Here is a 13,707-nt window from a genome sequence, read left to right as displayed (position 1 = left end):
ATCCGTATTTGTATTCACTCAATAGGCTTGTGCTTTATCAACAGATCTGAGGGTAAATTTCAGAACTGATCCTGCCTGGAGCATTAGGAAAGACAAATTGGCATATTCAGAAGTAGTGAGGGGCACTGTATTTCACACTCCAAACCATGGAGCCTGACAGCCAAGACGGCCACACAGACAGGAACCTGTCGGTCTACAAGATGAGATCTGAAAGGTATGGAAACCGGAGACAAGTAGATCTGAAGGAGCTGTGGAAATCTAAAGCAACGCTACTGTGTTATAAGCAGGGATGAAAACATGCTTTACAGGATTAGCCAAGCAAGGCTTCCTCTAGGGGCATCTGGGGCCAGACTTGGGAAAGAGTGGTGATCACAGATCAGCAGAGACCAGGTGTGTCCTGATGAACTAGTGATGTCTGCCAAGAGCATCTGGTGGCGTGGACATCACGTTTGGACCCCTGCTATTGGTGCTTCTAGAATGACTCCAGAACGAAAGGTGACTATACCCTCATCGTAGAACCCCAAGCCATAGAGGACTCTGAACTCTGACAATGGGAATATGTGCGTCAATCCCCCCTCCAAATCATGCTTTGTAAAATGTTTTAAGGACTCCCCTACGGAGGGCCACAGACGTGAAGGCTCTTGCTGAGTTTAGAACTCTGTGACACTGTGTGACCAATTTCATTGACTATGGTAGATGACAGGTTGTATCTGCCCTATACGATCAATTCTCAGAGAAAATTCAAAAGCAAAGAACCAGAAGAGGGTCTTCTGACCCACAAGCTACTTACAGTCCCTGAAGAACAATGATTCTCACCTTCCATTTGTCCTTCAGGACCTTGAGAATATCCCTGTCCAGGGAGCCCACTCAGCCCGAAGATTGCTCCTTCCTTGTTCCCAGGAACAGCTGTTTGCCAGAGGCCTCTCAAAGGGTAGTTCATGCACATTTCAAAGCAGGAATGGCACAAGTGCTCCCATACTCTTCCCTGCGCCCTTGACAGGCATTCTTAATGGATCAAGATATCCTTTCTTAATGAGCCTGGGCGTGGTTTCAGAATCCGTGTACACGCAGCACTTCCAGCATTGCCTACAATCCATCAGCGTCAGCATGGAGATGAGATTTGAATCAAATACCCACTTTGTCTTCCTTCCTGGCTCACATGCTGAGTTTTGTACCGAGCAGCCCTGGCTCTCTTTCCTCCACTGGCTCACCCATGAGAAGTTGCACCACACCAGCCAGTCCTGGCTGGGCTCCAAGAGGCAGGAAAAACAGCCAAACACACATCTGCCCATCTTCTCCTCAGCCTGAGAGGCAAACTCTTTGCTTCCAAGTGCAGTGTGAAGTGTAAGATTCCTTCAGCATCCAGGTGCACCAGGCTCAGGAAAGTCATCCGCGTTCGTGGCCTGGGAAGCAATGAGTCCAAGCTGCCCACCCCAGGCACTTTGCAGCCCACCTGGGCCAGCTGCCTTGTAGGCGCTGGGTCTCCAAAAGAGACAGGCAGAGGCACTGTGATGGTGAAGAGTGATTTCCCAAGGGCTTGTCATGTGATCACCATAGTGAAATTTGCTAGTGTAGGATCTTACCTGGGACAGGTGCCCTTGTCACCACCACCTACGAGGACAGCTGTCATGGGCTGCACTTGTGCCCCCTCCAAAATTCATATGTTGAAGTCCTTACCCTCCAGGACCTCAGAATGTGACTACTTGGAGATAGGATCTTTAAAGAGGTAATTAGGGTAAAATGAGGTTAAATGGGTAGGCAGTAATCAATATGTCCTTAAAAGAAGAGGCGATTAGGACACAGACAAACACACAGAGGGACGTCCATGTGAGGACACAGAGAGAAGAGAAGACAGCCACCTACAAGCCTAGGAGAGGGGCCTTAGAAGAAAACAACCCTGCGACAGCCTTTACCTCGGACTTCCAGTCTCCAGAACAACGAGAAAATGTGTATCTGTGGTTTAAGCTGCCCAGACTGTGATTAATCCATTACAGCAGCCCAAGCAAAGTGATACAAAGGCCGAGCAAGAAATTTCAGCCTCAGGAGGTACACAGTATCTTCCTTTTCCAGGAAACAGCAACTGGCCAAGATCAAGAAGACAGACACACAGCTGGGTGGTAATCACATCCTTGGGAGCTGAGAACGTGTTTCCATGGCAGTTGTCGTAGGGAACAGTTGAGAGATTCAAACCAGCATGTCTGGTTGTCAGCTGTAAGCTCGCTGATGAGTTGGGTGAGGAGGCTTAGTTTAAGACCCCAATCCGGCCTTAGATGACACCAGTACAATGAGGGAGCCAGACAAGGAAAGAAAATCCAGCTCAACGTGGAAAGTACCACCAGGGGGAATTGCAAGTGTAATACAGAGAAACAGCAGACAAAGTCCTCCACTCCCAACAGTGAGCATCTTTGAATATTTTTAGACTTAATCGACTTGGGTGGGGATCCAGACACTGACATTCAATGATATGATCGCGTATGCGGCTACCACCATCATGAAGGGTACTTCTGCAATATCGATTGGAATTTAAAACGCTCTGACCTTTGACCGAGCCGTTCCACCTTCAGGGATATAGTCTATATGGATCTCCCTGCAGAATACAGCAAGATGCATGCACAAAGATATTCATTGAAATATTGTTTCTAAGAGCAAATTGGTGGAAATAGCCTAACTGTCAAGATCAAACAAATCACGGTACAGGCAGAAGATGACATGTTAAACAGCCATCGTGAAGAAAGGGCTAGAACTGTGTGTGCTAACAGAGAAAGAGCTCCAAGATACGAGAAAAATAAATCAAGTCACAAAGGAGTGCTCTGTGTGACCGCTTCGGTATCCATGTTTAAGGCTACTACACACTTTCACACACATACACCGCCTTAGATCATATTTCTGGAAGGAATTCAGGGACCCACTGGGAAGTAGGACAGGCTGGGCTGGGGGACCAAGGGGACAGGCATTTTGTGCCTTTCTGTCCCATGTGAATGGCCTAACCGAGTATATTTTTAATGTCAGCAGGAGTTACCTAAGTGATGGAATCAAGGAACATTTTTGTTTTCTTCTTTATACTTGTATTTAGAGAAACAAAGCTGTAGGTGTGTCTTTTTTTTTTTTTTTTTAATCTATATATGATGTATAGCTGGGAGAGGTAGTTTCTAGATGTGTAACAGGTATGCATGTGCTTTTATCTCAACCTCCTTAGGGCCTTTGAGGGAGATTAGGAGAACCACCCCCCCCCCACCCCCGTGGGCTTCAACCAGTGGTCAAACGCTTCAATACACATCATTAACAATTCTGCAAAGCACAGCGGGGATTTCTTTTGTGTTTCTCCCTTGAAAGGAAACCAGATCACAAATTACTATGTGAATGTCAGGCAGTTCCCACTCTCTGGGGAGGACCCAGGCACTGGAGCATCTGAGCAGCCCCAGCCCCAACAGGCCTGGGCATGGAAACCACCTCTTGACTGGAGAAAGATGGGTCTGTGGACAGGGTCAAGCTCCTGACGTCCTGGTGGTTGAGCTGGAGGATGGAGAGAGAGAAACAGAGGAAGGGAAGGACCCCAGACATTGAGAACCAGTCTCTGCCTCTGCATTTGGGCAAAACGCCTGGTGGAAAGTCAACTTCTGGCCATGGAAAGTTTCAGGAAACTCGACTTTCTCTGTCCACCATAAATACAGGTAACGGGGGTGGAGTGATTCTAAGGAAATAGTGCCTCACCTACAGCTCAGCCTCTAGGCATGGATCCGGTTTGAGGGGTGGGGGGCATCCTTTGGAATCAGAGTCCTAAGCTCAAGTTGCATTTCTACCCTCTCCTAGCTGTGTGGCCTCAGACAAGTCACTTAACTTCTCTGTGCTTAAAGTCCTTGTTCTAGGGGAGGAGATGAACAACAGACTTGCCAGTCAAATAAAAACACCCAGATTTGACAAGTGCCATAAAGGAAATCAAACAGATGCTGTAATAGAGAAGAACAGGGGTCAGGGAGGTGTCTCTGAAAACATGGCATTTAAACTGTGACTTCATTTATATGTAATGGAATGAGCCATGTCTTGCCCATCATATGAGACAGGGTTCCAGGAGGCAACAGATGGCACACTCGAATTAGGATAATTTGAGAAGAATTTAATAAAGGGACTGTTTACAAAGGTGTAGGGTAGGGGCAAGGGCGACCACCAGAGTACTCTGGGGCTAGTAACCATGGAATTCCAGGCTCTGCACAACCTCTGAGCCTGAACACAGACAGAGAAGGTTGCCTGCTGTCTTAATTTAGGACTATTGTAGCCCATGGGAGGGAGCAGGATCTGTAAATACCCTGCCCTCTCCTCCCTCCTCTCATAAACTGCCATGGCTCTCTATTGCCCAAACCCAACCAGAAGCCAGTGGGCAAGGGAGCCTGGGACTGTGGTCTACAGAGGGAAGTCTCCCAGGGCACAGCGAGGGTAAAGAGCAGTGGGGGGATCTGGACAGAGGCTGATGCCATCTATCCATCCATCCTTCTGCACGTCTGAATCTCGCGCTGGCGCCTCAAAGTTCACTGGTACTTCTAATCCCGCACTCGTAAGGCCCATGAGTATTACCTTGTGTATGTTTTATGTGTGTCTGTTTAACTTTAAATGCTCGATGATTTGCTACAGATACACTTCTTCGTGCAAGGGGCTTTCACCGTCTAGAGCTTTAGACGTTCCAAGCAATCGATAATGCTGCAGCTCTGGCTACAAATTAAATAACTGCACATTTATTACCCATTACTGGAAGGCACACCGGGCACTCTACTGCCAGCAGCACACAACCCCATAAATGCTCACAGCCTTCCCTCCCTCTGATGGACAATGTGAAGACCGTCCCACTTTTAGAAATCAAACTCCCTTTGCTAGTCTAACCTAAATTGGGATGAAAAATGCCAGGACTCTGAAATTTACTCCACCAAGCCGAGCCTCCAGGGAGGAAGTAACATTGGCTGTGGAGTCAGGAATGTTTGGCTGCCTCTTCTGTCACCTGCTCTTTCAAGGAAGGTGGGGATGCAGAATTTCAGTTCCATGGGTTGTGGATTCCTTACTCCTTCTGTACTGATCTGTTGGAAGTGAGAAAATCAAGCTGGCCACCAGGATGTGCAGTGAGCAGCGAGGGGAACTACATTTGGGTTGGATGAGCCGATCTTTCCATCACCACCCTTCTGCCTGAGCTGACGGAAAATGTCACACTAACGGCTGGGGAAGGACAGCAGGGCCTGAGCCAGAAATTCCCGTCAGTGACAAGACACATCGTTTTGCAACTTTGTGTCTCTAGGGAGCCCATTCTGCAATCAGAAAGCTGTGAAGCAGCCACATGAGGAGTAGCCTGTAAGGAATCCATCCTGAGACATGAGGAGCCCATGAAAGAGGGGAGAGTTCAGTATCATATGTACCCCAACTCCCTGATACAGAGCTCACAATTAGGGAGAGCAAAGAGGCAGTGACTGGGAAGCAAAAAAAATCCAGAGAAAATCAGAACTAATTCCATTAGCTGTCCCATCCCTACTCAGCATCTCGTAGATTAAGAGAAACAGCCAGTGCAATTACTTCAATCACATATGCAAAGTAAGACCGGTTCCCAAATTAGAAGTGACAGTCTGGGCCACCTGGTAGGGAAGACACCCTGTCCCCAGGAAGGGGGCTGAGCATTCCTCTCCTGGGTCTTTGGGTCTTTGCTTGGTAGTGAGGTGATCATAATCAAAATCACTGTCACCTTTACCAGCACCGCGATCATCAGCAAATCTGACAGCGTAAAGGCATACAGGAAATCTTTTCCGTCTCCCTGAAACTGGCTCTCGGGCCCACAGACAAGCAGGTATCAAGTACCCACATGTTAGGAGATACTCCCCTAAAAGCGTGTATGGTCAACGCATATCATGAGGTATGAAAGGTGCTGGCTGATAAGCCCTGCAGGGAAGAAACCGAATTAGCTCTGTTCTCCACACTTAGAAGACCACAGTAACATGACCACCACCTTTTAAAAAAAAAAAAAAAAAAAAAAAACTGCTCTGAGCACTTAACACTATGAACACCCTACACAACAAATGAGGGGCACACAGCTTAAAGTTGATGGTCCCCAACCTTGGCTGTGCATTGGAATCACCTGGGAAGTTTTCAAAGCTACTAACACCTGAGTCCCACCTCAGTGTAGATGAGCAAGCAGTGTAGATGGTGGCCAGCTTGTCAGCTTGAGACCTGCCATGTCTGCTTGAGACCATACCTAGTGCTTCACCACCGCACCCCCAAACAGAGCCAAAACCACAAAACACTAACAGGAAATGCACATTTTGCTGAACCATTCACAGGGTGATGGGAAGGGGGAAATGTTGCACATAACAGTGCAGAACTTCCCAACAGTTCCCTTCCACAATCTCTGATGTGCCCCCAAAATTTTCCTCCAAATGGTAGCTGCTTTGTGTCTCTTTTCCCTTCTTCTTCCATTGCTCTCTCTGCGCAGCAGTCTCTAAACCTTTATTACCCTGACCAATTCCCTTTTGAATCCAAGCTTATACAACCCACTCAGTACAAACAGTCCTGCAGGTAGCTCAACAGCAGTGCTCTGTTCTTACTCAAGTTGCAGTTACAAAGAGTTCAATATGTACTCTTGCAGCTAGATGGTGAGGTAGATATTCTCATTTATTTTAAATGAGAGGGTTGGACTGAGAAAGGTTAGCCAGGAGGGCTGCGTGGAAGAGGTGAGACTCCAGCCATTATGAGGAGAGGATTCATGCAGAGGAAACAGGAAGACTCTGAAGGTTAAGGATAGAGTCTGCACAAATCCCATAGGCTGGGAAAGGAGCTGGGGGAGGGGGAAAGGGGAAGCAGATAGGGAAGTAGTGAAAGGTTTGTGCTGTGACACATTGAAGGGCTCCGATGGAGCAAATAATAATACCAAGCATGCACCTTACCCTCCCCAATTGCCAGACACCATTCTAAACACTTCATTTATCTTGCTTTGCTTAAACCCCACAACAACCCAGTGAGATGGCACTGTTACCCCAGTGAGTCAGCAGCCAGGCTGGGATTTGAATCAAGGCAGTTGTCTTCAGGGGCCATTTGCTTAACCACTGCATTAAAGAGTAATGAGCTAGAGTGCCAATAAAAACAAAGCCAATTAAGCAGGCAGAGGGACGAGGTTCTGGAATAATCTGGAATCGCACTGTCACAGACAGGCGCTCGGACCCGCCGCGTCAGCGTCACTTCAGAGCGTGTAAGAAAGGCAGGATCTCAGGCCTCACTCCAGACTTACTGGATCAGATTCTGCATCCTAACCAGAGTCTGTAGGGGCTTCCTCAGCACATGACAATGTGGGTGGTGCTGATCTGGAAGTCGGGGGTCAATAACAAAAATCTAATTCGAGGAGGGGTACTGTGGGTGGAAACAGAACAGGTAAGAGTCTCGCTGATCTGCTGGGTGTAAATACATTTCCAAGCCACACACAGCTGGCAGCAGTCCTCACTGACAGTGAGCAAGACAGCTGTGGTTAAGAGCTAGAGGCAGTTCCACATACTAGCAGCTCTGCCACCCTCTCAAACAAGCTATGAAACCCCAAAAACTCACTTTCACCATCAAAAAGTGGCGGCAAGGACAGTTCCTTCATCGGGTTCTTATGAAGATTAGGTAAGAAACTCTATATTTGGTGCTTAGCACCGTGCCTCTTACATATTAACCCCTCCACAAGCATTATCTAATTACTACGAAGGTGACAAAATTATAACATATGGGCATTAAACTGGCTCTGAAGTCCCAATTATAGTGACAACCCCTGGGAACATGGAAGAGGTGCAGAGAAATGCAAAGTGCAGGTGAGCTGAATGTCCTCATCTTGCCTGGACGGAGTTCAAAGATGCCATTTCATTCTTGACCTTGACTATTAGAGAAACAAGGGTTACAGCATCCTTTTCAAAGAAGTGAAAGGCAAACACGTGTAGAATTAATAACAGGATGCCTACCTACCGTCCCAATCAGCAGGTAAGATAAAAGCAAATCAAACAGAAATCTGCAGAGCCAAGAAGAGAGAAAATAAATGAAGCAGCAAGAAAAGATCTTTTTAGGGAATAATTTTTTTAAATGACAGGTAATCAGACATGTATACCATGGCAACTATACTGATACTGAACTCCTCAGTTAAAAAGCTATGAGTCTCAGACGGGGTGAATAAACAAGATTCATCCATCAGCTACTTCCGAGAGACATCTGCATTTCCAAGGGGAAATTTTAAACGAGTAACAATGAAAGGATGTGCCCAGGCCCATGGAAACCAAAGACAGATAGAAAGTAACATTGATTTTAGAAAAACCCAAGGCAGAAAGCATTATCCAACCTTGAGATGGTCATTGTATATTAATAAAAGCCTCAATCCATAATCAGTGCTGGTCAATAAATCGCCTTTGTGAATCAAAGAACATGGACTCAAAATATATAAAGCACAAACTGTGACCAGTACCAAGAAAAACCAACAGAAATACAGTAGCTCAGGGAAACTCTAACCAACCCATCTCAGATTAAAAAGAAAATACAGGGCCCAAGGCCTTTACTGTAAAATTAATAAGGTTTGTCAGATAGAGAGCATACCTTTATGTGTCCAAGGGGTATTCCAGAAAACTTTAGCCAGACTTGCCTACCCATCCATTCAACTATCCACCTGACTACCCATCTGTCTATCCACCCATCCATCCATCTATCCATCCACCCACCCATCTAATGTTCACTGAGAATCTACCTCCTACCAGGTACTACACAAGGTACTGGGGATCCAATGGAGTAAAAAGATAAGGTGCTTCCTATTATGAATTTTATAGACTTCATCAACCACAAAGAAAAAAAATGGTTAGTTATTAAAAAGCGAGGCATGGAGATAAACAATGGGACATGACAGAGTGTAACAGGAATAACAAGGTGTCAACGAAGGTCTCAGGTTTCAATTCAACAAGAATGATGAAGACAAGTGAGCAAGACATGGCTCTTCAGGAGCTTATATTTTGGTAAGAAGGAGTCAAGTAAATAAACATGAGCACAAGAAAGGAGTATCATTTCAGATAATGCTAAATGCCATGGAAGATAAAACAGCAATAGAAAAGATCACATATGGGGCAGGAAAGATGCTGATTCTTTAGCCAGTCATCAGAGGCTCCTAAAAGGAGGTGGCTTTGAATCTGAGAGCTTCCAAGGTCAGAAAGGTGCCGGGGTAGCCAGCTCATGTCAGGGTGTCTGGGCATTATTCTTAGAACTGTGGGAAGCCTCTGGATCTGCTGGTAATTCCATATGGTTCTGCAGGACCCAGAAGATTCCTTGGGTTCCCTGGGGAACCAGACACCCTTCTAAGCCAGAGCTACCTACGCAGTCAGGCTTGCAGCCTCCACAGAGGCTCAGATGGTAAATCCTGCTCTAATTACACTGGTAATTATGAACCGACACTTGCTGAGCTGGAAAGAGCATTCCTTCTGTTAGGAAATGATCGCTGGGAAGTCAGTCCCAGCCTCTTAAACAGGGGGGCTGCTGTGAACTTACAAATGGCTGATGGAAGGTGAGACCCAGTGCAGACGGGAGCGTAGGCACCACCCTGAGAAATAAGGGAGGAACCTGAACATTGGGAAGGAGACGCTCTGGAAAGTCTACACCACCTCTCCCCACTCTGGAGGCAGCATCAGAAAGCGCAAATACGCCGCAGTCAGTCAGACCCGGATTTTAATCCTTGTCCTGCCTCCAGTGAGCTGGGTGACATGGGACAGTTATTGCCTCTCTGAGCATGAAGCTCGCCACCTGCAAATGGGTTTACTAATAACCTTTCTTGTGGGACTCCACCTGGCACATAGTAGGTCTGAGAAATACCCAACCCTTCTCTACAGGTTCTCCCACACCTCTTGGTTGGGAGCTCTGGAGGGAGAAGGAAGGAAAGGAGGATAAAAGGAGGGGAACTGCCAGCCACAGAGGTTATTATGCTCCCTGGTGATGCTGCAAGGGAGTTAAAGAACCCGTGATAATAAGATTCTCACCCTGTGTTCCCTGTGACGGCAAACAACAGAGACACGAGAACAGAGCATCCATCGGAACTCACAGAGGAGGCAGACGAAGGCAGGTGATCAAAGGAATAAATCCACTCTCAATCTGAAAAACAGCCTGCCTGCTTTCATCCATCTGGGAGGTGATGCAAGGACTCACACTCCGGCCAAAACCACACTTTTTTCCTACCCAAACCACCCTGAGTGGGGCCATGGGCGTGGCAGGTTTCCAGAACAGAACCCCCTCGGGGCTAATCAATCTTCTCCCTGGTCTGGCCACGTCTCCCAGTGCCTCGGCCCCCACTCCAAGCTAAGCTTCAGAAATATGCCACTGCCAAGGAGATTTATCCATTTTAAAAGGTCAGAGAATTACTGCCATTGAAACTTGCACGCGGAGCAGGTGTAAATATGCCCCAGCCCCCCCTCGTGCTTTATCACGCTCAGGAAAGGGAACCTGGGGGAAGTTACTTTCCAGGCAGAGCATTTAACTGCTTGGTGCCTGGGGAGCCAGGGACTTCCTGGAAAAAGGACCCACCTGCCCATGTCACCCTTGTCACTCCCTTCTCCCTCTCACCTGAGAAGCACCCATCTCCAGCTACCTGGGCTGCCAGCAACTCTAGGGGCCTGGACCATCCCTGTGCAGTTTTGCAAAGCATCCCGCTGGGGGAAGAAAGATGACCAACTTCACACGACAAATTCAGACCTCACTCCAGCTATTGACAAAGTATTGAGAAGGCAGGATGCAAAATCAGTTAAAAACAAAAGTCACCTTGACCGTAAATTCCAGACTTCTGTTTTGCAATATGCTTCCTAGTGGTTTTACTGGGAAGAGAGAAGAATGGAATATCATTCCCCCAATGGGAATTCCCATTTTCTCACAACCAATTTAGAAGTTCCCAGCATCTCAAGATGTTCTGGGGACTGTGTGGGTTCAGGAAAGCCCAAACTGTAATGAGATTTTAAAAAATCTTCACTCTAGTGTGGAAAATGTTGATGCCTGGGGCGGTCTGGAGAAGCCTGCAGACAGAGCAGGGAGACTCCTGGCTGCAGAGATGCACATACCTGGGTTCAAATTCCAGCTCTGCCACTTACAAGCTGTGTGACTGTGGACAAGTTACTTCACCACTCTGGGCTCCCCACCTCCGCCGCCAGTGGTAGGAAACGAGAGATGCTGGGACCTGGTCTGCCTAGGTGCTATAGAAGAGTTAGATTAATTCAAGTTTAGCACAGGGCTCACAGCTGATACTCAATGAATTGTTATCATTTTGTCAAATTGACTTTGTCAGCCCTGAGAGAAAGAGAAAGACCGAGTAACTGGGTCAACTAACCTATCAACAAATCAAGTGATGACTCAGTCTAGTGACCCAGCAACTGCACGGATTCTCCAAAGTTTAGGGGTCAAGATGGCACATGGAAAAAGAGGGATACCAGCCAGGAATGATACATTTCGTCCCTCGAGATGAGAGGAGCCTGCCCTCCACTCTCCTTCCACCCCTACATTCCCCAGGGCAGTGGACGAGTAGAACGTGCTAACCAGGGTTGACACCCCCAAACGCAGGACAGCATGGTGGCTGGAAACACAGTCCCCGGAGCCAGCCTGCCAGGCTTCAAATCTCAGCAGACACTGGAGATCTTGCTGAGACTCCTTTTTTTTTTTTTTTTGGTTCGCACATTCACAAAGTTTGTTGGTTCTTCAAAAAGTTAAACACAAAAGTACTCTATGGCACTGCAAATCCACTTCTAGGTATATACCCAAAAGAATGGAAAACAAGTGTTTAAACAAATGTTTGTACACACATGTTCACAGCAGCTCTATTCATAATAGCCAAAGCACAGAAACAACCCAAATATCCACCAACAGACAAGTCGATAAACAAATGTGTTCCATGCATGCAATGGAACATGATTCATCCAGGGAAGGGATGAAGCACTGACATTCCACGTGCCAACATAGCTGAATCTCATAAACATTATGCTCAGTGAAAGAAACCAGTCACAAGAGGCCGCATATTTTTGGATTCATTTATATAAGATGTCCAGAATGAGCAAATCCAGAGAGAGAGAAAGCAGATTAGTGGCTGCCATAGGCTGGGAGGAGGGGGAATGGGAAGTGACAGCTCACAGGGTTACCTTTTGGGGTGACGAATATGTTTAGAGGTGATGGTTGCACAACACTGTGAATATATCAAACACAACTAAATTGTTCACTTTAAAATGGCTAATTTTATATGAGTTTCACATCAATAAATTACTACCATATGACCCAGCAATTCCACTCCTGGGTATATATCTGAAAAAAATTAAAACACCATTTTGAAAAGACACATGAGCCCCAATGTTCACAGCAGCATTATTTACAAATTTCAAGATATGATAGCAACCTATGTGTCCACTGACAGATGATGGATAAAGAAGAAGTGGTATGTATGTATGTGTATATGTATATACACACACACAATAGAATACTACTGAGACATAAAAAAGAATGAAATAATGGAATTTGCAGCAACATGGATGAATTTGAACAGCATTATAGTAAGTGAAATTAGACAAAGACAAATATTATACATCACTTATATATGGAACCTAAAAAATACAACAAACTAGTGAATATAACAAAAAAAGAAGCAGACTCACAGGTATAGGAAACAAATTAGTGGTTACCAGTGTGAAGTAGGAGAGGGGCAGCACAGGAGGAGGGGAAAAGCCAGGCACAAACTATTGGTTGTAAGACAGGCTCAAGGATGTATTGTACAACACAGAGAATATAGTCAATATTTTGTAATACTGTAAATGGAAAATAACCTTAAAAATTACTGTACAATTGTATATTGTAAAAAAAATTGTATAATTTTTAAGTTAAAAAAATACAAAACCAAAATAATAATAATGGTAGTAAGTTACTTCAAGAAAAAACTCCATTTCTCAAATTTTTCTATGCATAACTGGCAGCCAACAGCAGGGGCGTGGGGAGGGGTGCTCCAATGGACAGTGACGCCAGGAGGAGGGGAAAGGGCAGTGGAGCCAGAGACCACAGATTCAACTTCCCCAGGAAGCCTACTTCACCACTTTAACCATCTCCCATCCACTCAAGGGCCAGGCACGTGTCTCTCAAATCCCATCACACAGAAAATTTACATATGTAATAAAAAGCTGCTGTCCTGACACTACTCTTAGGAAAAAAAATTTCTTACATTTGTATTAATTTTCCTTCCCGGGTTTTAATTGAAGAGAGGATACAGCATCACAAGGGAAATAAAATCTTACTTCATCTATCTGAGGGCCATGTGGCTTCATTAGAAATTACATTAGTTCCTCATTAAGCAACAATAATAATGTAGAGTTGGAATCAATAAAAAAAAAATGCTTTGCCCCAAGGTATAGATCCGTTTGGTTCAATTATATTCTTACATGGCCAAGCTCTGGTGGCTCCAATGCTAATAAAAACGTGGCGTGATGCCGGAAGATGTGGGTTTCCTTCATTCGCCTTCAAAGCTGAGTGATGAAATAGATGAAAGGGCAAGATTCCCATCCTCACAACCACTCTCATCATTCCTAATGCAAAGCCACCTAAACACCCATCTAGAGTTCAAATATGAAAGATGCCAAGTAAGTTTCATCTCACAGCCTTCCTTGATCAATCGGTAGTATCTGTTCTGTGTAAGGGTTGAATTGTGCTGCGATTGATTAGATATGTCTGCCT

The 13,707-nt window shown here is 45.8% G+C and overlaps 1 protein-coding gene across 1 annotated transcript in view; it reads right to left on the bottom strand.

Moving 5' to 3' along the window:
* The window catches only part of RBFOX1 (RNA binding fox-1 homolog 1), a 1,962,586-nt gene that overhangs the window by 1,766,614 nt on the left and 182,265 nt on the right, over window positions 1-13,707 (bottom strand). The window lies entirely within an intron of this gene.

This window comes from Camelus ferus, chromosome 18, assembly GCF_009834535.1.
Source record: "Camelus ferus isolate YT-003-E chromosome 18, BCGSAC_Cfer_1.0, whole genome shotgun sequence".
NCBI lineage: Eukaryota > Metazoa > Chordata > Mammalia > Artiodactyla > Camelidae > Camelus > Camelus ferus.
Note: the sequence above shows the minus strand (reverse complement) of the source record. Positions and strands in the feature narration are given on the sequence as shown.